At 35.8% G+C, this 23,735-nt stretch overlaps 1 protein-coding gene across 2 annotated transcripts in view; it reads right to left on the bottom strand.

The window, feature by feature from the left end:
* The window catches only part of SLC9A9 (solute carrier family 9 member A9), a 570,416-nt gene that overhangs the window by 216,561 nt on the left and 330,120 nt on the right, over positions 1–23,735 (bottom strand). The window lies entirely within an intron of this gene.

Genomic DNA, 23,735 nt, shown 5'->3' with positions numbered 1-23,735 from the left:
TGAAAAATGTTCTCCAACTTCCAGATTAGAAATAAAAGGGAAATGTGTCCAGGGGCTGCAACAGAGACAGATTTGGAAGAGACTTTAGTTTGTGTTCCAGACTTTTCATTTGGAACTTTATGAAACTTCGTTCTCAGACCCACATAAATACCATGTTTGGTAAATGTCTCTGGAGGCATTTCTCTTGGCTTTTTAAGAACTCATTTTTTTTTTCCATGTAATGTATTTACAGTCCTACAAATAATGCCCAATACCTGTTTACTGACAGTTGACAGGAAGAAAAATGGAATCGTGTCAGAAACATTATTTAAAACCAATAATAGAAAGAAAGGATTTGAAAAGATACAGCTCCTGTGGCACAAAATGGTCTTTGTGCAGTGGCAGCAATCATCAGTTATTTTGAGCACTCGTTTCGCATTCTAGGCTAGCTCATCTCAACAAATACTGTCACCCAAATAACCACAGAAAACTTGAAAACATGAGGGAAAATATAGGGGATGGGGAACACTTTTCTACCTCATTAAATCTTTACTTTTTCAAGAAGTGAGATTTGGCTGTCTTAATCTGCTCGGGCTGCCATAACAAAATACTACAGACTGAATATCTTAAACAATAGAAATGTATTTCTCAGCGTTCTGGAGGTTGGGAAGCCGAACACCAGGGTGCCAGATGATTTGGTTCTGGTGAGGGCCTCTTTCTGATTTACAGACAGCAGCCTACTTGCTATTTCCTCACACCATGGAGAGAGAGATCATCCCTCTCGCGTCTCTTCTTATGAGGGCACTGATCCCATTTGTGAAGGCTCCACTCTTATGAACTAGTCACCCCCCAAGTGCCCCAACTCCAAATACCATCACATTGAGGGTTAGGGCTTCAACATCTGAATTGGGGGGAGAGGTCAGCACAAAAATTCACTGCATGGCAGCTATCCAGTTTTTAATATTAATAAACATATGCCAAGCTTAAATCTATAGGGTCACTTCTCCTACCCCCATCCCAAGTGTATTTTACTCTAGAGAAGACATTTTGCTATCTAGGAGCCTCTTCTTGGTGGCCACATTCCTATTTCCTTTTGGGGTCCATCTCCTTCCCACACTCAGCCCATAGATTGATGTCTTCATAGCTTAGATATGGAATATGTGATTTAGGACTAAACCACTCAAATCATGCATTTCTCCAGCTAGCGTGATTGGTATGATGCATTTAGAGAGAAAAAAAAAAAAAAAATATAAATATATATATATATATATATATAATTGTTGCTAGATACACAAATATATACGTATACATATATACATGTATATTTGTGTATCTAACAACAATTAAATATATATATATATTTATAAATATATATAAATATATATATATATATATATATATATATATATATATATATATATATATATCGGCCTTTGCAGGGAATATTGGGACAAAGATGCCCAACTTTTCACTGTGTGAGAATCCAGTAGCATGCAGGCTGGGGAGCTGCTGCCAGCCATCTTGTGATCACAGGGGAAATAGACATCTGAGAGAGAAGCCATGTCCTGATGACACTGTTTAATCTTCTGTATTCAACCTCTCTCAAAGTAAAACCCCTCAGACGTTTGAATTAAAGAGACCAATAAACCACTTTTTGACTTGAGGTGGGGTTTCTATCACTTAAAATGATACAAACTCCTTTACAGTCTTATACTGGTTTAACAAAACAAAACACCTCTCTGACTCAATATAGATGATAAATAAAATGGTGTGTGGTCAACATTTTTACTTTTTTTCACTGAGTAACAAGTCTGTTATCCCTACCCACCACCACCACCACCACCACCACTGTTTTTTACTACTCACCTTAAAGGTGGAAAAAAAGTGTATGGATAAAGTCAATTTTTTTTTTTCTGTTGGTTGTTGCGATACGATAGAAATTTGTCCTATACATTTTACATGGGGACTCATGGTATTAAATATTTGTTTTAGAGATTTTCTTACTTTGTTTCTTTTCTCTTTTGTTTTTTTTAATTTTTTTATTAGTTTCAGGTGTACAAACAAATCTACTATGCATCTGACACTGTACACAGCCATTACAATACCATTGATTATATTCTTTATACTGTAATATATTATATATATATATACATATATATATGTGTGTGTGTATATATATATATATATATATATATATATATATATATATATATAATTATAGTTGATGGTCAATATCAATTTATGTTAATTTCAGGTGTAAAGTGCAGTGGTTAGGCATTTGTATTATTTATTCAGTGATTCCCCCCCACCGTAAGTCTAGTACCCATCTGACATCATATATAGTTTTTACATTATTGACTATATTCCCCATACTATATTTCTCATCCCCATGACTATTTTGTGACTACCAATTTGTACTTCTTAATCCCTTCACCTTTCTCACCCATCCCCCAACCCCCCTCCCTACTTAGCAAACATCAGTTTGTTCATCTGCATCTATGAGTTTATTTCTGTTCTGTTTGTTCATTTATTCTGTTCTTTAGATTCCACATATAGGTGAGATCATATGGTATTTGTCTCTCTCAGTCTGACTTATTTCACTTAGCATAATATCTGCTAGGTCCATCCATGTTGTTACAAATGGTAAGATTTCATTCTTTTTTTATGGTAGAGTAATACTCCATTTTACAAATGTACCACAATTTCTTTATCCAATTGTCTATTGATAGGCATTTCAGTTGTTTCCAGAGATTTTCTTCCTTTTGATAACTCAGCATTTTAATTATGTTTAGTCACTTAGTTTATTGAAATCTAACCACTGACCAAAATTACGAGTAACTCTTTACATACACATTGCACAAAAATTTGATTTCCCATTTAGGTCCATTTCTGAACATGCTCTTTGTTCCTATTGTTATCTATTTGTGTACCAATACCACACTCTTTTAAATTAATGCAGATCCATAACACGATGTAAAATTCCATAGATATAGACAGACTGTTCCCATACTCTACCTCTTCAGAATGTTTCTGGTTATTTTTGCATGTTTAAAAAAGTGTTTTTACTGATGCTTAATCACTTGGAAAAGTGTATAAGTCATATGTTTACAATTTAAGATTTTAAAAGGGAATATTACTAGCACCCCAGAATTACTCTTGCTTTCCTTCCCAGTTATACCTCCACAACCCAATGCAACTACATACTCTTTGCCCTTCTATCGTCACAAATTATCTTTCCTTTTTTTCACTTTTATATGAATGGAATCAGATAATATATACTACTTCACATTTGTCATCTTTTACTCAAGATGTGAGATTGTTTGTGAGATTCTTCATGTTGCATGTAGAAATTGCTTTTTTATTCATTATATGAATATATCACAATTTATTTATTTATTCTATTATTGACAGACATTTAGGTTATTTCCATTTCGGGGCTATGATGAATTTTGCTGCTGTAAATATACGTTTGCATTTCTGTAGACTTGTTGGGACATAGTGCCAAGCAGTTTTCCAAAGTGGTGGGACCAGTTCACACTCCCATCAGCAGTTCTATTTGATTTATATTCTAGCCAATGCTTGGTTTTAATGCTGTTTTTTGAATCCACATTTTTGCCTCTTGACATTGCCATTTGAACTTAGGAATCAGCTTTTTCCATTTCCATAAAAATTTACTGGCATTGTAGCTGGATTTCCATTAAATGTATAGACAAATTTGGAAAGAATGCTCATCTTTACAGTATTAAAAGTTTGAATCCCTGATCATCATAGTCTTATAACTATTTTGGCTTTCTTGAATTTCTCTCAGCAATATCTTTATAAAGATTTTGTGTGTCTTTGGTTAGATTTGGTTTATTCCTAGATATTTGATGTTTTTTGTTGCTATTGTAAATGGCACACTTTTCAAAGTTTATTTTCTAATTGTTGCTAGATACACATATACAATTATTTTTTAAATTGATCTTGTATTCAGGTCTTTCCTAAATCTACTTAATAATTCTTATAGTTTATTGGTAGATTCTTTTGGCTTTTCACAATCATGTTTTTTTCTAATAAGATAGTTTTGTTTTTTTCCTTTCCAGTCATCATATCTTTTGCATCTCGCACTTGTTAGGACCTCTGGCACATTGTGGAATAGAAGTTGTGATGGGGCATCTTTATCTTATTCCCAATCTCAAAGGGAAACATTTCAGTATTTCTCTATTAAATTCATAGAAACTCTCCAACAGATTAAAGATGTTCCCTTCTATTCCTTTTTTAAAATATGGATTTAATTTTCTAATAGTGTTTTAGGATTTTTGTGTCCATATGACAAACGACTGGTTTATAATTCCTCTTTCTTGTGTAGTCTTTACCAGGTTGTATTGCTAAAGTTAAAATTACTGACATTTCACGAAGTTGGTTCTTATTCTCTTCCTTAAATGCTTAGAAGAATTCTAAGCTTGGTGTTTTCTTTGTAGAATGATTTTTAACTACAGATACAATTATTCTAATACATATAGCATTAGTCAGATTTTCTATTCATGTCTACATTAGTCTTAGAGTTGTGTTTGTCATTCCACCTACATTTTTGAATTTACTGGCATACAGTTTTTCATAAGATTTCAATATCTTCATGTCCGTAGTTATGTCTTTCCTCCCTAACATTGTTAATTCATGTCTTTTCTTTCTGATAAATCTATTAGGGAGTTACCAATTTTATGAGTGTTTTCCAGAAGCAACTTTGTTGTAGCTTGTTACTTCAAGTCCTAAATGCTGTGGTTTCTTGTCAATTCTTTTCAACACCTGCTTTTCTCTATTTTACCGAATTTACTAGTTGCTTCCTAGTGGAGTTGTTCTGACATCAGCTATACCTCTTGGGTAACTCTTCTCGACTGCTTATTTTTCTGGGTGAATAATCATTTTGTCAATTTTCCATCCAGAGTTTTAGAGCAATTTATTTTGTAACAGATAATATGTATATCAATATAAAGAGAAATGACAATTTTATAATATTATTGGGGGAAAGATAGATTGTTTAGAAAAATTACAAAAAATGTTGGCTAATTTGGGGGGGGGACAAACTAAAGATGTGTTCCTAATGCACTCCTTATCTCCAAATAAATTCCAGAAGAATCAACAATGTACATAGAAAAACAAAATCATTTATGAATGTATTCCAAATACCACCTGTATATAATTTTGTATATAATTTTTCAATCAGGAAATTTTATAAGAATTGTTTATATTAGCAAAAACCTGGAAATAAATATCTACAATAAAAGAAATAGTTAATTGGGCAGGCATGAGAGCCCTAATGAGGCAGATTCTGCTCTGTAGGATCAGCCCATCACCACAACTCCTCCACTGTAGTCATGCCAGTCCTCACAAGCAATGAGCCTAATGGTCAATCCCTACTAATTACATGCAAACAGCAACCAAGGCTCAACTACAACAGGAGGGCACACACAACCCACACAAGAAACACACGTGGCGCACCCATGCCAGGTAACTAGGGAGACTGCACCACTGAGCCCCACAGCATACCTAGTACATAAAGCCATTCTACTAAGACAGGAGACATAGAAGTCCTACTTAACATGTAGAAACAAACACAAAGAGGAAGCCAAAATGGGGAGACAAAGGAACATGTACCAAATAAAAGAACAGAATAAAGCTCCAGAAAAAAAATTAAACAAAATGGAGACAAGCAATGTACCAGATGCAGAGTTCCAAACACTTGTTATTAAGGTGCTCAATGATCTCAGGGAGAACATCAACAAAGAGATAGAAAACATAAAAAAGAACTTGTCAGAAATAAAGAATACAATAACAGAAATTACAAATACATTACAGGGAATCAACAGTAGATTTGATGAAGCAGATGATCAAGTCAGCGATTTAGAAGATGAGGTAGCAGAAAACACCTAATCAGGACAGCAAAACAAAAAAAGAATCTAAACAAATGCGGAGAGCTTAAGGGGCCTCTGGGACAGCATCAAGCGTACCAACATTTGCATCATAGGCTTACCAGAGGAGAAGAAAGAGAGCAAGAAATTGAAAACCTATTTGAAGAAATACTAATGTAAAACTTCCTTAACCTGGTGAAGGAAATATATATAGAAGCCCAAAAAATGCAGAGTCCCAAACAAGATAAACTCAAAGAGGCCCACATCAAGGCACATCGTAATTAAAATGCTGAAGGTTAAAGACAAAGAAAGAATTTTAAAAGCAGCAAGGGAAAGGCAGTTAGTTACCCACAAAGGTGCTCCCATAAGACTATCAGCTGATTTATCAACAGAAACTTTACAGGCCAGAAGGAATTGGCATGAAACATTCAAAGTGATGAAAAGTAAGGACCTACAACCAAGACTACGCTACCTAGCATGCATATCATTTAGAATTGAAGGAGCTTCTCAGACAAGAAAAGGCTGAAGGAGTTCATCACCACCAAACCAGCATTGCAAGAAATCTTTAGAGGGACTTCTTTAACCAAAAAAATAAAAAAAAATTAGAAAGAAAAATAAATAGATAATAAAATGGCAATATTACATATCTATCAAAAATTACATTCAATGTAAGTGAAGTAAATGCTCCAATCAAAAGATGGGGGCTGCTAAATGGATAAGAAAACAAGACCCTTACATATGCTGCCTACAAGAGATTCACTTCATATCAAAAGACACAGACAGAAAGCAAAAGGATAGAAAAAATCATTTCGTGAAACTGGAAACAAACAAACAAAAAAAGCTGAGGTAGCAATACTTATACCAGACAAAGTATTAATATATTTTTAAACAAAGGCTATAATGAGAGACAAAGAAGGACCCGGTAATCCCACTTCTGGGTATTTATCCAAAGAAACTCAAAAGGCTACTTCAAGGGGACATGCTCATTCATTTGTTCATTGCAGTATTATTTACAATGGCCAAGGTATGAAGGCAACCCAGGTATCCTGAGTGGATGAATGAATAAGAAAGGGGTTGTAAACATACACAATGGAATATTACTCATACGTTAAAAAAGAATGAAATCTTGCCATCTGCAACAACATGGATGGACATACAGGGTATTGTGCTGAGTGTAGTAAGTCAGACAGCAAAAGACAAATGTCATATGATTTCACTTATAAGTGGACTCTAAAGAACAAAATAAACAAACATATGAAACAAAGCCAAACAGAGAACATTTTGATGGTTGCCAGATGGGAGGAGGTTGGGGGTCGATGAAAAATGAGGAGGGATTAAGAAGTACATATTGGTTGTTACACAGTAGTCACGGGGATGTAAGATATAGTATAAAAATATAGTAAATAACATTGTAATAACTATGTATGGTGTCAGATGGGTACTAGATCTGTTAGGGTGATAGATGGGAAGGGGATTGGGAGAAGAGTACAAAAGGTGAAGGGATTAAGAAATACAAATTGGGAGTTATAAAATAGTCATGGAAATGTAAAGTATAGGGAATATAATCAGTAATAAGTTAATAACTATGTATAGTGTCACATGAGTATTAGTCAGGGGGATCATTTCTTAAATTATATAAATGTCTAACCACTATGCTGTACACCTGAAATTAATATAAAATAATATTGAATATCAACTGTAATTGAATATTAGAGAAGTGGGGAAGGTGAAGGAAAATAAGAGGTCCAAATTTCCAGGTATAAAACAAATAAGTCATGGGGAAGTAATGTACAGCATGAGGAATACAGTCAATGATATTGTGCTAATTCCTGGGTATCTATCCAGAGAAATCCAAAACACTAATTCAAAAAAATATATGCACCCCTGTGTTTATTGCAGCCCTATTCACAATAGCCAAAATATGGAAACAACTGAAATGCCCACCGATAGACAACTGTATAAAAAAAAAAACTGTGGCACATTTATACATTACTCAGTTATGCAAAAGAATGAAATCTTACGATTTGCAACAACATGGATGGACCTTGAGAATATTATGCTTAGTGAAATAAGTCAGACTGAGAAAGACAAATACCATGTGATCTCGTTTATATGTGGGATCTAAAGAACAGAATAAAAGAGCAAACAAAACAGAAACAGACTCAGAGATATGGAAAAAAAAACCACTATCGGTTGCTAGATGGGGAAAAGGTGAATGGATTAGGAAGAGCAAATTAGTAAACACAATATTGTCATGGAGATACAAAATACAGAATGGAGAATATAATCGACAATATTGTAAAGATTATGTAAGGTGTCAGATGGGCGCTGGATTTATCGAGGGGATCACTTTATAGATTGTGTAGGTGCATGACCATTGTGCTGTACAACTGAAGCTGAAGGAGAATAATACCATATGGTAACTATAAGAATATATATATGGTCACGGAAGGTGGAGTATAGCATAAAGAAGATAGTTAATGGTATTGTAACAGCTATATAAAATGTCAGAGGGGTAGTAGCTTGGGGGAGAGGGGTCATCACTTTGTGAGGGTGTAAATGTCTAAGTACTATGTTGCTTTGTACACCTGAAACTAATAACAATAATAATAATACTGTGATAGCATGTTATGGTTTCAGATGGTTGCTGGACTTATCATGGTGATCAATGCTTTAGCATAGGGAATATAATCAATAATATGGTAATAACTAGGTATAGTGCCAGGTGGATACTGTTGAATAAGTATGATGTACACCTGAGAGTAGTATAATATTGTATGTTAGCTATATTTTAATAAAAATTAAAAAAAGAAATAGTGAAATAAATATGACACAATCATATAATAGAATATACAGAGGATGCCAAAAAAATGTATACACACTTGAAGAAAGGAAAAAACAGTATTAAAGTTATGCGGATGGTAACCACATTGAGAACCTCTTGTCACTGCAGAAGTCAAACGTGACTTGTATTTGTCTTTTGTTATCGGTGTATATTGAGTGTTACAAATTCAATAAAGTTTTTCCTTTCTAAAATGTGCATACAGTTTTTTGGCACTCTCTGTATTTTACAGATTTCTATATATTGATATAGATATCTAACATCCATTATTAGATAATAAAAAGTAACTTAAAAAATAAAGGATATGTTTGTTTATGTATGACTCCATCAAGTGTATTAACATATACAGAGATAACTTTCACTTCGCTTTATGGACATTTGACATATGTATCATTATTATTGTTTCTTTCTTTTTTTTTTTACCATGAACCTGTGTTACTTTCATAGTTAAAAACCTACTTTAATTAGAACAAAAATTTTTGAGTAGAATAAAAAAGTTTCCAAATATTTCCTTCATTTAGCCTTACTCAAACAGCAACTCTTTATCTTTTTATTTTCAGCAAGTTATCAACCATTCTTACCTATTTCTAATGTTTTTCTTATTTTCTTTAAAAACCGTTTTTGAGTGCAGAAAAATACAAACAACAACAACGAAAGCACTTACCTTTTTGTGGAATATTTTTTCAGTGATCTCTTTATTCATAGATTGTAGATGTGTAGATAACTTGCATAATGTTACATAAATATCACCCTAATTTTTATCTAACTTACTTTAACTCAATATTTTATAAGCCTCTCTCCATAGCAGTAAATTTGAATCTTCCAAACAATTTTTAATAGCAGCACAATAATCCCTGTATCTTCCTACCAAATTTTATTTCACTGTAGCCATTATTAGACATTTGGTTGTTTCCAGGTTTCTTCCCTTATAAACAATGCTGCATTGAGCACCTTTGTACAAATGTCTCCCCAGATGAGTGTTTACTCTTTAGGTAAAATTCCTAGACATGGACTACTCTGTCAAAGTGTACACATTCATTTTTCTTTTTCCACATCTATCAGTGTGCCCATCAGAAAGCATATTCCGATTTGCACCTGCAATAATGGTGCAGAGGGTGCTCTTTTCCCTACACCTTTTTTTGCCAAAATTAGTTTTCGTCAATTTTTAAAAACCATTGACAGTATTATAGAGTCCCTTATTTTAAATTGTAGATCGTTGTTAGCATTTGAAAAAGATTCCCTTTATAACAATGCAGCAACACTGATTAGCACTCTTTTGTCTATTTATATCATGTAACAACATTCCTCTGAATAAACAGGCTGCATAATAATTTCCTTTTCAGGCCACTTAATGAAATGTGTGGGCAAATTCAATTTTGTTTCACCCACAAAAATCACCTAAAGAGATGTTTCAAAAGGAGAATCTACAATATGTCCATGTTGACAGAAGCAACCAACTAGACTGTTCGGACCTCATTGCTGCAGTCTGGCCCAGAGCAATCAGTTACTGAGGCAATAGATTTATTGGTCAATTTTGGAAAAAAGGAAAAAATCAAAAACCAAAAACTCCAGCCCCAAATCAATCATCACTGTTATCACCATAATAACAACAATGTGAAGCTAATCGATTCAGTATTCAATATGAATAACCTCAAACTACTTCCTCCTCATTCAAGGTCAATGAAAAACAACTTGACTCAATATTTTATTTATCCAGTACAGTGATCAACAATTGTTTTATTTCCATTAATTTACAATTTGTGAACCTTTGAAGGGGACCCAGATTTAAACTAATCTTTGCTTAGCAAAGTTTTTCTTTAGGGAGGAAAAAAAAAGCAAATTAATAGAGCAAACAATACTAGGGAAATAATTTAAAGGCATTAGAGGGATAATATGTGTTTAAAAACTCTGAAAGTTCATGTTAATTAAACAACTTAGTCTGATCAGCAAACCAAGTTCTCTGAAGACTTATTAGATACTGTGTTTTTTTGTATGTTAGTTACTATCTATTTTGTAAAATATGTTTATCAGTACTTTTGACTTTTTTTCGTATTAGTGAAAGAACAAAATTTTACTATATTACTATTGTTCACGTAAAGAAATATTGCAGCAGTTCACTAAATCCTGCTTAACTAATAGTAATTAAATTGAAATGAATTCCTCAACATGGCTTTTCTTTGGCTTACTACAGTTTGATACAATCTACTGACTTTCATCTACTTGTCCAAGTAATGCACTGAAATGAATTTTAACTGGAATGTTAAAGAACCCACAAAGCTGTAATAAAAATAAAAGGAAGAACCAAAAATGTTTTTTTATTTTCTCCATAACTTTGTCCCAGGATTAAGTTTATGGTTTACAAAATTTGTCTTTATTCCTAACTTGGAGCTTTCTTTAGAGAATATCTTGGATTTCATTGTTCATACACTATTGAGTTTATCTATAATGATGTGAACAAACTGGAGAATAAGTGAATATTTTTTATTCCTATATTGGGGGACTTGCAAACAAACATTGCAATATATTCTATTGAAATTATAAACTCCTGGGATTCTAACATTTGTTTAGTCCCAAGTCCTGAGGAACTTTATTCAAGATGAACCCATGATTTCTCCAGGCTCTAGAGGGAGTATAGGAAATGAATTGTACTAAAGACCTGTGATCTTTACCACTAGGACATAAATGATCTGGAGGGTTTATTGCCAGTCAAGTTCATGGTTCCCAGGATGCAGCCTCCCTACGAAGCTGAAGACTTATAGTTACATATAAGTGCAATCTTTTGAGATCTTTCTAGATTTAGGACACTGTAATAATATCAGTATTACTACTTCTAAAATAGTAATAATGCTAATAGGACTCATTTTTTTAGGACTTAAATTGTCCTAAGGAATATGTTAAAAGCTTTTCCTTACTTTTATATCTCTTAACAATTTATGTTATAATGACCACAAAACTCATAAGCTAATATTATTTCCATTTTACAGATGGGAAAACTGTATTCAATGGTACTAATACCCTTGCCCACATAAAACACAATAAACGGAAGAACTGAGTTGTCCTGACTTGTCCAAGGTCTACACCACTCTGTCAGATGAGGCTGCCTCCCCATTATGTAAAATCCAGGTTCGGGGGCAGCAAGATATTTGTTAACAATAGTATCGGTAAATATTTGTAATTCGTTAGAGTCACCAAAGCCTATTTTCATAGATACACCTTGTTTGATCATCGGAGAAATTCGGGTTGGCAGGAAAGATACCTGTGACTCTGACCACAGTTTTTTCAACTAAAGAAACCCAATAGGGAAATTTCTTTGTAACCAACTAGTGGAAGCAACAAGCAGTGCCTTGAGTTGGGGGATGCTTATCCTCTCCCGGTAGAATACCGGGTCTATTACCACCCACTCATCCAAGCCACATCCCCCACCCTTCCCAAAGGGGGAAAAAAAAGCTTTTGCCATGCATTTGTAACTTCAAGACAAATTTCCATCCCAATCACTCCATTTCCAACCCCATTTTCCCCTTAGATAAATTCTGAACTTTGCACTGTGCCCTATGGTACCATGGTAATGAATAGTAGTATAGTATAGTATAGTATAGTATAGTATAGTATAGTATAGTATAGTATAGTATAGGTATAGTAGAGTATATATAGTTACATAACTATATATAACTATATACATATATACACATACACACACACACACACACACACACATATATATATATGTATCCGAAAATAAGATAAACTTCATGCAGTGTGGATGTTCTATGTTCTCTCTCTGCCCCACTGCAGGAAGTGGGCTCCAAATCCAAGACCAAATTCTTGAAGTTTATTTAGGATTGTATAGTCCCTGCAGTAGAGGAAGTACACCACTTCAGTGTTCAGAGAGCTGCTGTTTTGTTGTATATTTCTTTGAGAATTCTTGTGTTCCCTATGCACTCCCAGGGTCTACCCAGCCCTCTCTCATCCCCTGCATTTCATTGTCTTCTTTTAAACTTGACTTTTTTAAAACATGAGAATTTCAAAAGCACAACCTATAAAAACATAACAAAACACACAATGAATAGGCGTCATTAAGTAAGTAAAGTTAATACAGAAAATAAATGTAGTTACAGCTACAGTCATTAAACTGAAAAATACTATAGCCAGATGTTCTTGAAATCCTTGAGCTTATAACCTAAACAGAAAGTTATCTTTATGAATTTGCTAAGTTACTTTAGGCAGTAAACACTGATAATAGTGCTTCTATTTCTGGAGCTTTTCCACTTTTGATTCTTATTTATTTATTATTTATTTTTTATATTTTTATTTATGGCTATTAAGTAAAAGGCAGTATAAGGTTTTGTAAGGTTGCATTTAAGTTAATGTTCTATAAAGTTAAGAGTAGTTTCTCAAATCTCTAGAGTGCTTATTATCATGACATTGATCAGAAATATTGGTCCCCAAATATGATTAGCGTTAGATATATTTTGATGAATTTAAACACACACACACACACACACACACACACACACACACACACACAGACACCACAATATAACATCACACGATTTCAAGGGTAAAGTCACCTTGTCAAGGATATAGTCAGATATACACCCAATTCCCGACTGCTCCAACACTCTGGCCAAGGGGCTGACCAGCTTGTACCCGACACGGCCAAAGGCACTCACTACTTCCTCTGCTTAGAAGGAAGCAAATGGTACTTTCAGACACGTATAACAGTTAGAATGTCCTTTCTTATAGTGACCTGACATTCGGTTCTCTATCACTTTCAACCATTTCTCCTACTTCTACTTCTTTGGTTCATGGAAAATAAGTCAAATAGGGTACTACTTTGTTCCATACTGCTCTGCTCTAACAGCAGAAAGGGGATTTCTATCAGAATAGTTGAGTAGTAGGCAATTCTACATTTTATGCAGCCACTGCCACATCCCACAGGCTTATCAGTCTTGAAAGTAAACATTTTGCTAGGAGTCTGGTTGGTATGTGGGGCTTTGAATTTAGAATACCTGCAAAGGCTGGAGGGCTATGTAACCAGACTTATGTTTAAATAAGTGTTCTCCAGAAGGAACTCCTCAGTAAATCTAATAGTACTGGCTCTTGGAAAAGAAAAAAAAAAGTCATGGTATAACATAATGAGTTTCTCCACAGTTTTTCCAATAAATAGTAACTAAAGAAAATCAACTAGTTGAAACAATATATTTTCTGTGTGGAAATTAAAGCCATGCTTTAAAACATCCCTTAATGAATAAAGCAAAAGAAACATTGATATTAATATCAGGTACTGACATGGAAAATTCACATTATCAAAAATTTTAAAGATTAATATTCCATGTCTTTCACTTTTTCATTTAGCTATTGTTAATCTCTTTTCTTATTCATCTTGTGTGCCTTTTTATCTTTGTAATTGGCCTATGCTAAATTCTGTCTGGAGTGGGAGTATGAAGAATGTACACAAAAAGGGAAGATTTCTAATGATGTCATTTTCTAAGGTCTGTGAGTTGAATACCAATATCTCAGCCCTTGGTAGTGATCTGAGTGACAACCAGTCACAACATGACAGAGGATGTACCCCCCGCCCCATCCACTCTGAACACACGTGAGGAGTTACCTCTGGCAATATACCAAATATCGAGACCCAAACACCATGAGTTATATTTTGAACTCTCCATGTCATTCCTTTTTCTTGACGGAAGTATTGCAAACTAAAAAAAAACAAAACAAAAAACCCTACCATGTTTCCCGGAAAATAAGACCTAGCTAGATCATAAGCAATAATGCATCTTTTGGAGCAAAAATTCATATAAGACCTGGTCTTATTTTAATATAATATAGGACCCGGTCAAATGGAATGGAATGGAATAGAATAGAGTAGAAATACTGGGTCTTATGTTGCTTTTCGCTCCAAAAGATGCATTAGAGCTGATGATCTGGCTAGGTCTTATTTTCAGGGAAACACGGTAAGATTGAGGATATCAATTCAGTGTTACATTTTTTCTTTTTCTTTTTCTCCTCTTAGTTTTAGGTGTACAGAACAACATAATGATCAGATATTTACATGACTTACAAAGTGGTAACCCCAACAATTCTACTACCCATTTGACACTATACATAGTTACTGGAACATTATTGACTATATTCCCCATGCTACACATCCCCATAACTATATTTTTAATTATAGTTGACATTCAATGTTATTTTTTAATAGTTGCGGGTGTATAGTATAGCAGTTAGAGATTTATATAATTTATAAAGTGATGCCCCAATGAGTCCACTTCTCATCTGACACTATGCATAATTTTTACGATACTGTTGACTATATTCCCCATACTGTACTTTACATCCCAGTGACTCTCCTATAACTATCAATCAAATTGTACTTCATAAGCCCTTCATCTTTCTCACCCAGCCTTCCAACCTCCCTCTCATCTAGTAACCATCAATTTGTACTCTGTATCTATGAGCCTATTTCTATTTTTCTTGTTCATTTATTGTGTTCTTTAGATTCCACATATAAGTGGGCTCTTATAGTATTTGTCTTTCTTAGTCTGATTTATTTCACTAAGCATAATATCCTCTAGGTCCATCCATGTTGCAAATGGTAATATTTTATTCTTTTTTATAGCAGAGTAATATTCCATTGTATATATGTACCATAATTTCTTTATCCAATCATCTGTTGATTGGCATTTCAGTTGTTTTCATATCTTGGCTATTATTATTAGTGCTGCAGTTAACATAGGGGTGCATATATCTTTCTGAATTAGTGTTTTGGATTTATTTGGCTAAATATCCAGGAGTGGAATTGCTAGGTCATAAGGTAGCTGTATTTTTAATTTTTTGAGAAACCTCCATTTTGTTTTCCATAGTGGCTGCACCAATTTGCAATCCTACCAACAGTTCACAAGGGTTCCTTTTTCTCCACATACTTGCCAACAATTGTTTGTTGATTAATTGATGGCAACCGTTCTGACAGGTATGAGGTAATATCTCACTGTGGGTTTTCTTTGCATTTCCCTGATGATTAGTGCCATTGAGCATATTTTATATGTCTATTGGCCATCTGCATCTTTGGAGAAAGTTTATTCAGGTCTTCTGCCCATTTTTTAATTAGATTGTTGGGTTTTTTTTGTTGTTGTTTGTTTTTTGGTGTTGAGCTACGTGAGATTTTTATAGGTTTCGGATATTTACTCCTTATCAGATGTATAATTGGCAAATATATTCTCCCATTCAGTAGGATGTCTTTTCATTTTGTTGATGGTTTCCTTTGCTGTGCAAAAAATTTTAGTTTGATGTAGTCGCAATTGTTTATTTTTTCCTTTTTAAAAAAATGTTTATTTTTTTATTAGTTTCGGGTATACAAAGCAATGTAATAGTTAGACATTTAAACCCCTCATAAAGTGATAACCCATGCCCCAAGCTACTACCCCTCTGACATCTTATATAGCAGTTACAGTACCATCGACTATCTTCCCTATGCTGTACTCCACATCCCATGACTATATATACCTATATATTTAGTTACAGTTGACATTCCATATTATTTTGCTTCAGCTTCAGGTGTATAGAGCATTGGTCAGGCATCTACACAGTCTGTGACGTGATCCCCCTGATAAGTCCAGTGCCCATCTGGCACCTTACATGTGCTCTTTACAACATTGTTGATTATATTCCCCATACTGTATTAACTACCAATTTGTATTTCTTAAGACCTTCACCTTTTTCACCCTGATTCCAACCCCATTCCCATCTATCACCCTGATAGATCTAGCACCTATCTGGCACCATACCTGGTTATTACAATATTATCGACTATATTCCTTATGCTATAACCTACATCCCCATGACTACTGTATAACACCCAATTTGTTCTTCTTAATCCCTTCCTCTTTCACCCATCCTTTACCCCCCTCCATCTTAAAGAAGTCCCTCTAAGAGTCCTTGTAATACTGGTTTGGTGGTGATGAACTGCTTCATCTTTTTCTTGTCTGGGAAGCTCCTTATCTGTCCTTCAATTCTAAATGACAGCCTTGCTGGGTAGAGCAATCTTGGTTGTATGTCATTGCTTTTCATCACTTAGAATATTTCCTGCCACTCCCTTCTTGCCTGCAAAGTTTCTGTTGAGAAATCATCTGGCAGTCTGATGGGGGCTCCCTTGTAGGTAACTAACTGCTTTTCTCTTGCTGCTTTTAGGATTCTTTCTTTGTATTTAACCTTTGGCATTTTAATAATGATGTGTCTCAGTGTTGGCCTCTTTGGGTTTATCTTGTTTGGGACTTTCTGTGCTTCCTGAGCTTGTATGTCCATTTCCTTCACCAAGTTAGGGAAGTTTTATGTCATTATTTCTTCAAATAGGTTTTCAAATCCTTGCTCTCTCTCTCCTCCTTCTGGTACTGCTATAATGCAAATATTGGTAGGCTTGATATTGTCCCAGAGGCCCCTTAAACTCTCCTCAATGTTTTGGATTCTTTTTTCTTTTTGCTGTTCTGGTTGGATGTTTTCTGCTACCTTATCTTCTACATCACTGGTTGGATCCTCTGCTTCATCTAATCTACTGCTGATTCCCTGTAACATTCTTCATTTCCATTATTGTATCTTTGATTTCTGGTTTTTTTTTTAATGGCTTTCTTCATTTTTATGAAATCACTGAGCAGTCTTATAACCAGTGTTTGGAACTCTGCAACTGACAGATTGCTTATCTCTGTTTCACTTAGTTCTTTTTCTGAAGCTTTGTTCTATTATTTCATTTGGGACATTTTTCTTTGTCTCCCCATTTTGGCTGCCTCCCTGTGTTTGCTTCTACGTATTAAGTAGGGCTGCTATGTCTTCCAGTCTTATTAGAGTGGCCTTAAGTAGCAGGTGTGCTGTGGGGCTCAGTGGCGCAGTCTTTCTGGTCACCTAAGCCACGTGCTCCAGGTATGTCTCTTGTGTGGGTTGTGTGTGCCCTACTCCTGTAGTTGAGTCTTGGTTGATAATTGCACATCAATGTGAGGGACTGACCCTTGGGCTCACTTGTTGTGAGGACTGGCCTTGACTACAGTGGAAGACTTGTTGTGCAAGGGCTGATTCTGCAGAGCAGGATCTGCCTCAGCAAGACTCTGGTGCCTTCCCAATCTACCTCTTGGGTGTGTCATATTTGGAGACAGCTAGGTGATTCTCTGGCTTGTTTTGAAGATGGCTACTGGGGGGCGCCAGCCCCAAGGCCACCTTGGAGGGGATCCATTGTAGGTCTACTTTAGTCACAGCCTGTGCCCCACACAGGGCCACCCAGAGGGAGCCAGAAAGAAATCCACAAGTGGCTGCTGTCCTTGCTATACTTGGAAGCACCTTTGAGAGGTCAAGCCAAGGCTGGTTGCTGCTAGTGCCAGCTTAGGGCTGCTCAGCCAGAGGTTCAGGATATGCTCATGCCAGATGCTGCTTGTCTGGGTTCCACAAACCTTTGAGAGACCCTAGGAAATTCTGCAGCTTGAGCCAAGGCAGGTGGTCTGCATGAGAAAGACACTGAAAGTAGCTTGGGTGTGCCCAAAAGTTGGGTGGGGAAGGGTCTCAAATCGTCAGGGTGGGGCAAAGGAACAGCAGAGACTCAGAAATGGTGGCTGCTTGTGTTTGCATGCTGGGAAGGGGGAGGGCTCAGCAAAGAAACAATGGCCTCCACTAGCTCCCCCGTCCAGGAGAAAGCTGCCTCTCCAGCCCCCGTCCCAAGTCAGACAATTCAATTCCCCACCATTTGGCCCTGCAGCCTTTCCAGCTGCTGCGCCAATGCTGGAGCTCAGAGTGAATGATTTCACTGGTGGGTAAGTCTGCACGTGGTCCCTTTAAGAGGAGCACCTGGGAGTGCAGCCACACTGTCAAACTCAGTCACAATCTCTGCTGTTTTTCACAATCAGAAATTATGGGGACTTCTCTCCCTGGCACTGGAACACTGGGCTGGAGTGGGGCTGGGATCTCTTGCTCCTTTAGGGGATGGAGGGACCCTCACAGCCGAAATAGCCATCCTGATCTTTAATGGTAACATGCGGGTGTGGGATCAGCCCGTTCTGCATCTCTGACCTTCCTACTAGTCTGGAGGTGGCTTCTTCTGCACGTCCTTAGTTGAAAGGCTTCAGTTCAGCTTGATTTTAGGTGATTCTCAATAATGGTTGTTTTGTAGATTAGTTGTAATTTTGATATGGTTGTGAGAGAAGGTAAACACGGCATTTAATTACTGTGCCACCTTGTTGCCTCCTATTTTTTCTTTTGTTTTCCTTGCCCAAAGAGACGTATCATTAAAACCATTACTAAGGGTAATGTCTGAGTGTTTACTGCCTATGTTTTCTTCTAGGAGTTTTATGGTTTCAGGTCTTACATTTAAGTCTTTAATCCATATTGAGTTTATTCTTGTATGTGGAGTAAGAAGGTGGTCCATGTTCATTTTTCAAAGTACTTTCCTTGGAAACCTATACACTGATACCAGTGCCTATTCCACCCTTCAAAGCAATTGTGGAACTCTTTTTCTGGAATGGCCATCAGAGCTGTCATTGTATTATCCTTAATGAACTGAATGTCATCAAAATATCTTCCTTTTAATATTTCCTTTATCTTCGGGTAAAAAAAGATGTCATTGGGGGGCCACACCAGGTGAGTAAGGAGGGTGTCCCAATACAGTTATTTGTTTACTGGCTACAAACTCTATCACAAACAGTGCTGTGTAAGCTGGTGCATTGTCGTGATGCAAGAGTTATGAATTGTTGGTGAAAAGTTCAGGTCGTCTAACTTTTTCACACAGCCTTTTCAGCACTTCCAAGTAGTAAACTTGGTTAACTGTTTGTCCAGTCGGTACAAATTCATAATGAATAATACCTCATATCAAAAAAGGTTAGTAACATCGTTGAAACCAGTTCACCGACTTAATTGTCTGACCTCATAATGTCCTTTTTTGTCTGTTATTATAGTCTTTGTTTTAAAGTCTATTGTATCTGATATATGTATTGATGCCCCAGCTTTTTTTCTTTTCATTTCCATTCACATAAAATATCTTTTTCCATGCCTTTACTTTCCATCTGTGTGTGTCTTTCAATCTGAAGTAGGTCTCTTACAGACTGCACATGTACGAGTCTTGTTTTCTTAGCCATTCAGCTACCCTACGTCTTTTGGAGCATTTTATCCATTTACATTTAAAGTGATTATTAACAGATACATAGTTATTGCCATTCTTTTATTAATATTTATGTTCTCACCCCTTTTTCTCTTATTAAATAAGTACTTTTAACATTTTTTGTAATAGTGGTTTTGTAGTAATAAACTCCTTTAGCTTTTTCTTGTCTGGGAAGTTCATTATCTCTCCTCCAATTTTAAATGATAGGCCCAGTGAAAGTTTCCCATGTTGCTGTGGGCATCTGCTGCTGCACAACCCTCCCACAGCTTGCAAAGTAGGCTTGGCTGCCAATTGCCTGAGGGTGCCCAGTGCAATGCCGCCCTAGCTGGGAGTGGTCCAAGGTGTGTCACTAAGGTGGTACATGAATGCTCAGATTTTACCAGACTAATATGATCTCGGATTTGGACCAATGAGGATGAGTTCAACACAGGAAAGTGGCACTCTCCAGGAGGTTACATGTGAGGCAGGCTCCACACAAGGGTGATGGCAGCTATCTCTCTGTCCTGATCCCTGAAGCCTCACAATTCAGTGTTTCCCTGTCTGTCTCTGGTGCCTCTCGAGTCACTGTCCCTCCACCAGAGCCCAGGGTGAGTGCCTGCAAGTGAGTGAGTCTATGCATTGGCCCTTTAAGAGGACGTCCGGGTTTCCAGCCACCTTCTGTCTCACCAGAATGGATGGCCAGAATCCTTGCTGATTTTCACTGCCAGATGCTGTGGGGACTCCTCTTCCCAGCACAGGACTCCTGGGTTGAGTTGTCCAGTGTGGAGTTGGGATCCCTCACACTTCAGGGGGGACCTCTGCTGCTGAGGTGTCCCTGTTGGTGCTCAACCACTACCTATGGGTTTGGGCTGCGTGTTTTGCGTCCTTGCTCCTCCTACCAGTTTTGATGTGACCTCTTCTTTATATCCTTACTTATAGGGGTTCTGTTCAGCTAGTCTTCGGATGATTTTCAAGGTTGATTGTCCTATAATTTAGTTAAAATTTTATGTGATCCTGGGAGGCAGCAGGATAGCATTTAGCTATTCGCCATCTTGGGAAACTTCTTAGTGCTGTTTTACGATCAGCTATTGAACAATGAAATGCAGTAGAACACCAGGACCAATGCAGAACACTAGAATCAAACTGGTATTCATTCAAAAAGGCTTTGCCGCCTGTATTTTAGAGTCAGAAATTGAAATAACATGTTTGAAATAACACTTGGTTGTATCACTATCTTGAAAATTTTTAAAGTTTCTTTGCTTCATGTTATGTTATTCCTATTAAGCACTGTCATTTATGTTAGCTCATTCATCATATTCAAATTCCTTTGATAAATTTCCTAAATTAGTTAATTTTGAACACTAACGGTACAAGTGTAATCAGAACATTTCAGAAAAATTTATTTTACCATCTTTCCCCATCTTTTGTTTTTGATGGAAAAGAATTTGCTACTGAACCTAAACAAATTCTCTGTTCAACATTTCATTTTGCTTTTGGGTCATATTTTGTACAATACATGGAGGTAGATATTTTATAATTTAGAAGTTAAAGAAGTACAGGTATTTTTTTCTCATGTACAAGGTCTGACAATTAAATTTGCAAACTTGTTGCAATGATGTTGCTAACCTTTTTTGATATCAGACAGATTATTCATTAAGAATTTGTACCGACTGGACAAATAGTTAACCAAGTTCACTATTTGAATGTGCTGAAAAGGCTGCGTGAAAAACTTAGATGGCATGAACTTTTCATCAACTCAAGACTCTTGCATCAAGACAATGTACCAGCTCACACGGCACTATCTGTGAGGAAGTTTTTAGCCAGTAAACAAATAACTGTATTGGAACACTCTCCTTACCTGATCTACCCCCCAGTGACTTCTTTCTTTATCTGAAGATAAAGGAAATATTGCAAGAAAGACAGATATGCACTAGGATGACATTCAGGACATCAAGGGTAATATGACAACAGCTCTGATGGCCATTCCAGAAAAAGAGTTCCACAATTGCTTTGAAGGCTGGACTAGGTGCTGGCGTCGGTGCATAGCTTCCCAAGGGGAGTACTTCGAAGGTGACCATAGTGATTTTCAGCAATAAGGTATGTAGCACTTTTTGTAGGATGAGTTCACAAATTTAATTGTCAGTCCTCATATTTCAGTATGATTTTAAACCTAATACATGTACATAAAACTCAATTTTATGCTATACATAAGCAGTAATATTCAAACTCTTAATTTTTTGTTCTCTGGATGATTATGGATTTAATTGATTTGACTGACAAAGAAGAGAAAGAAAACCACAACTAAGGGTTAAAAATCATTTTCATTATACAGAAGATATAGAATTGAATTTTTGAACTATGGTAGGAGTAGATTATGGAAAAGCATTCCAAAGAAGGCTTGAAGCTAAGAGGAAAACTGAGCATGCTCGATTCTGCTGAGCATGATGAGAAATTGGAGAGTGTGAGAGTCTTGGTAAATCAGAAAAATCAATGAAAATGAAAGACAAAAACATGACATTTGAATAGTGCCATTCAATTGGAGAACAGCTATCAAATGATTTTTATAAAAGCAAGGATATCAATAAATAAATAGCTGATGAAAATTAAGTATACTTGACTTGTTCCTTTGTTAATGAACAGTTAAAATGTAGTGAATATAGATTGTCAGTGCTTATACTGAACTTCAGAAAACTCTTAATGTACCTTGATTTACTTTGTTGAGCTTTCTTTTTCAGGAAGATTTATAAAACCCCCTCCTTAAAGCCTCTTTGTATTTAAGCTACTGCACACCCTTGACAGAATAGGTAAAATGTCAGAAGTTATGAATTATTACAGTACAAGAATATATTTCTCTTTGTTTTCAAAGATGGCAGTTATATTTTCACATTAAAAACCATGCATGCACAAAGCAGTTCTGAATGAGCACTTTAGCTTTGACTTATTTTGGTGTTTTGGAGCTACTTTTATTTTTATTCCAAACTGCTTAGGTACTTCAAAGTTACCCCACACAGTTCCCTCAGAAAGTTCTCTTGAGCAGTATGTATATTTTTTATAATGTTCAAAATGAGATTATATGCTAAACAAATCATACACATATGTAGATGGAAAGACTGTGTCACAGATATGCACTAGAGGCTCTTAATTAGTCTCCACTCTCTAGTTCAACCCTCCAGTCCTTTTGTAAAGCACGTGACCCAAGACTTACTAAATGCTGGTCGTAGCTACTGAGTTACTCTCCAGGTACACAAGTCATTTCTGCTCTCACCACAGGAATTTTAGGCTTCACAAGACTTAATTCCACTTGTTCCCCAATCTGTTTATCTCTTCTTTCAATTGGTGTTTGTAATTGTGGAATTTAACATTATAGATTAATTTAGTGTGAATATGAGTTGATTTTTGTTTTCAAACAATTAAGTTAAATGTGTAGAAAAGTGATAAATTTTAGTTGATCAGAAAATGCTACTAAACCACTAGTGAGTGGGACAACTGTAAAATGTTACAAAATATATATTTACATATAGAATTCTTAATGTATATTGCTTTGCCAATGTCTTTTAACTCTTGGTTTTGAAATAACAACACAGAAATAGAAACTGGAAGTTCTGGTAGATATATTTTGGGTGTGCTTTGTGCATGAAAGACCGCCTAGAACTCCATGATTTAAAGAAAAAGCATTGCCTCTATCAAAAGGTTGGCAAATGAATATGCATTTATATCAGTGACAATTAAATGTCAGAGGTATTTGTATCATTTTTTTTTCATAATTCCTTGCTTTGATAGACTTTTCCATTAATTGACCGGTTCTGATTTTGTGTTGGATAAAAGCGAGCATCTGTTCTTTTCAACTTGTTTTTTTAATTTAGTATTTCCATTTGGTTCTTTTCACATCTTGTACCTGCTTCATGTTACTAAT

Source organism: Rhinolophus sinicus, linkage group LG01 (genome assembly GCF_036562045.2).
Source record: "Rhinolophus sinicus isolate RSC01 linkage group LG01, ASM3656204v1, whole genome shotgun sequence".
In the NCBI taxonomy this organism is placed as follows: domain Eukaryota; kingdom Metazoa; phylum Chordata; class Mammalia; order Chiroptera; family Rhinolophidae; genus Rhinolophus; species Rhinolophus sinicus.
This window is presented reverse-complemented; position numbering and strand designations above follow the sequence as displayed.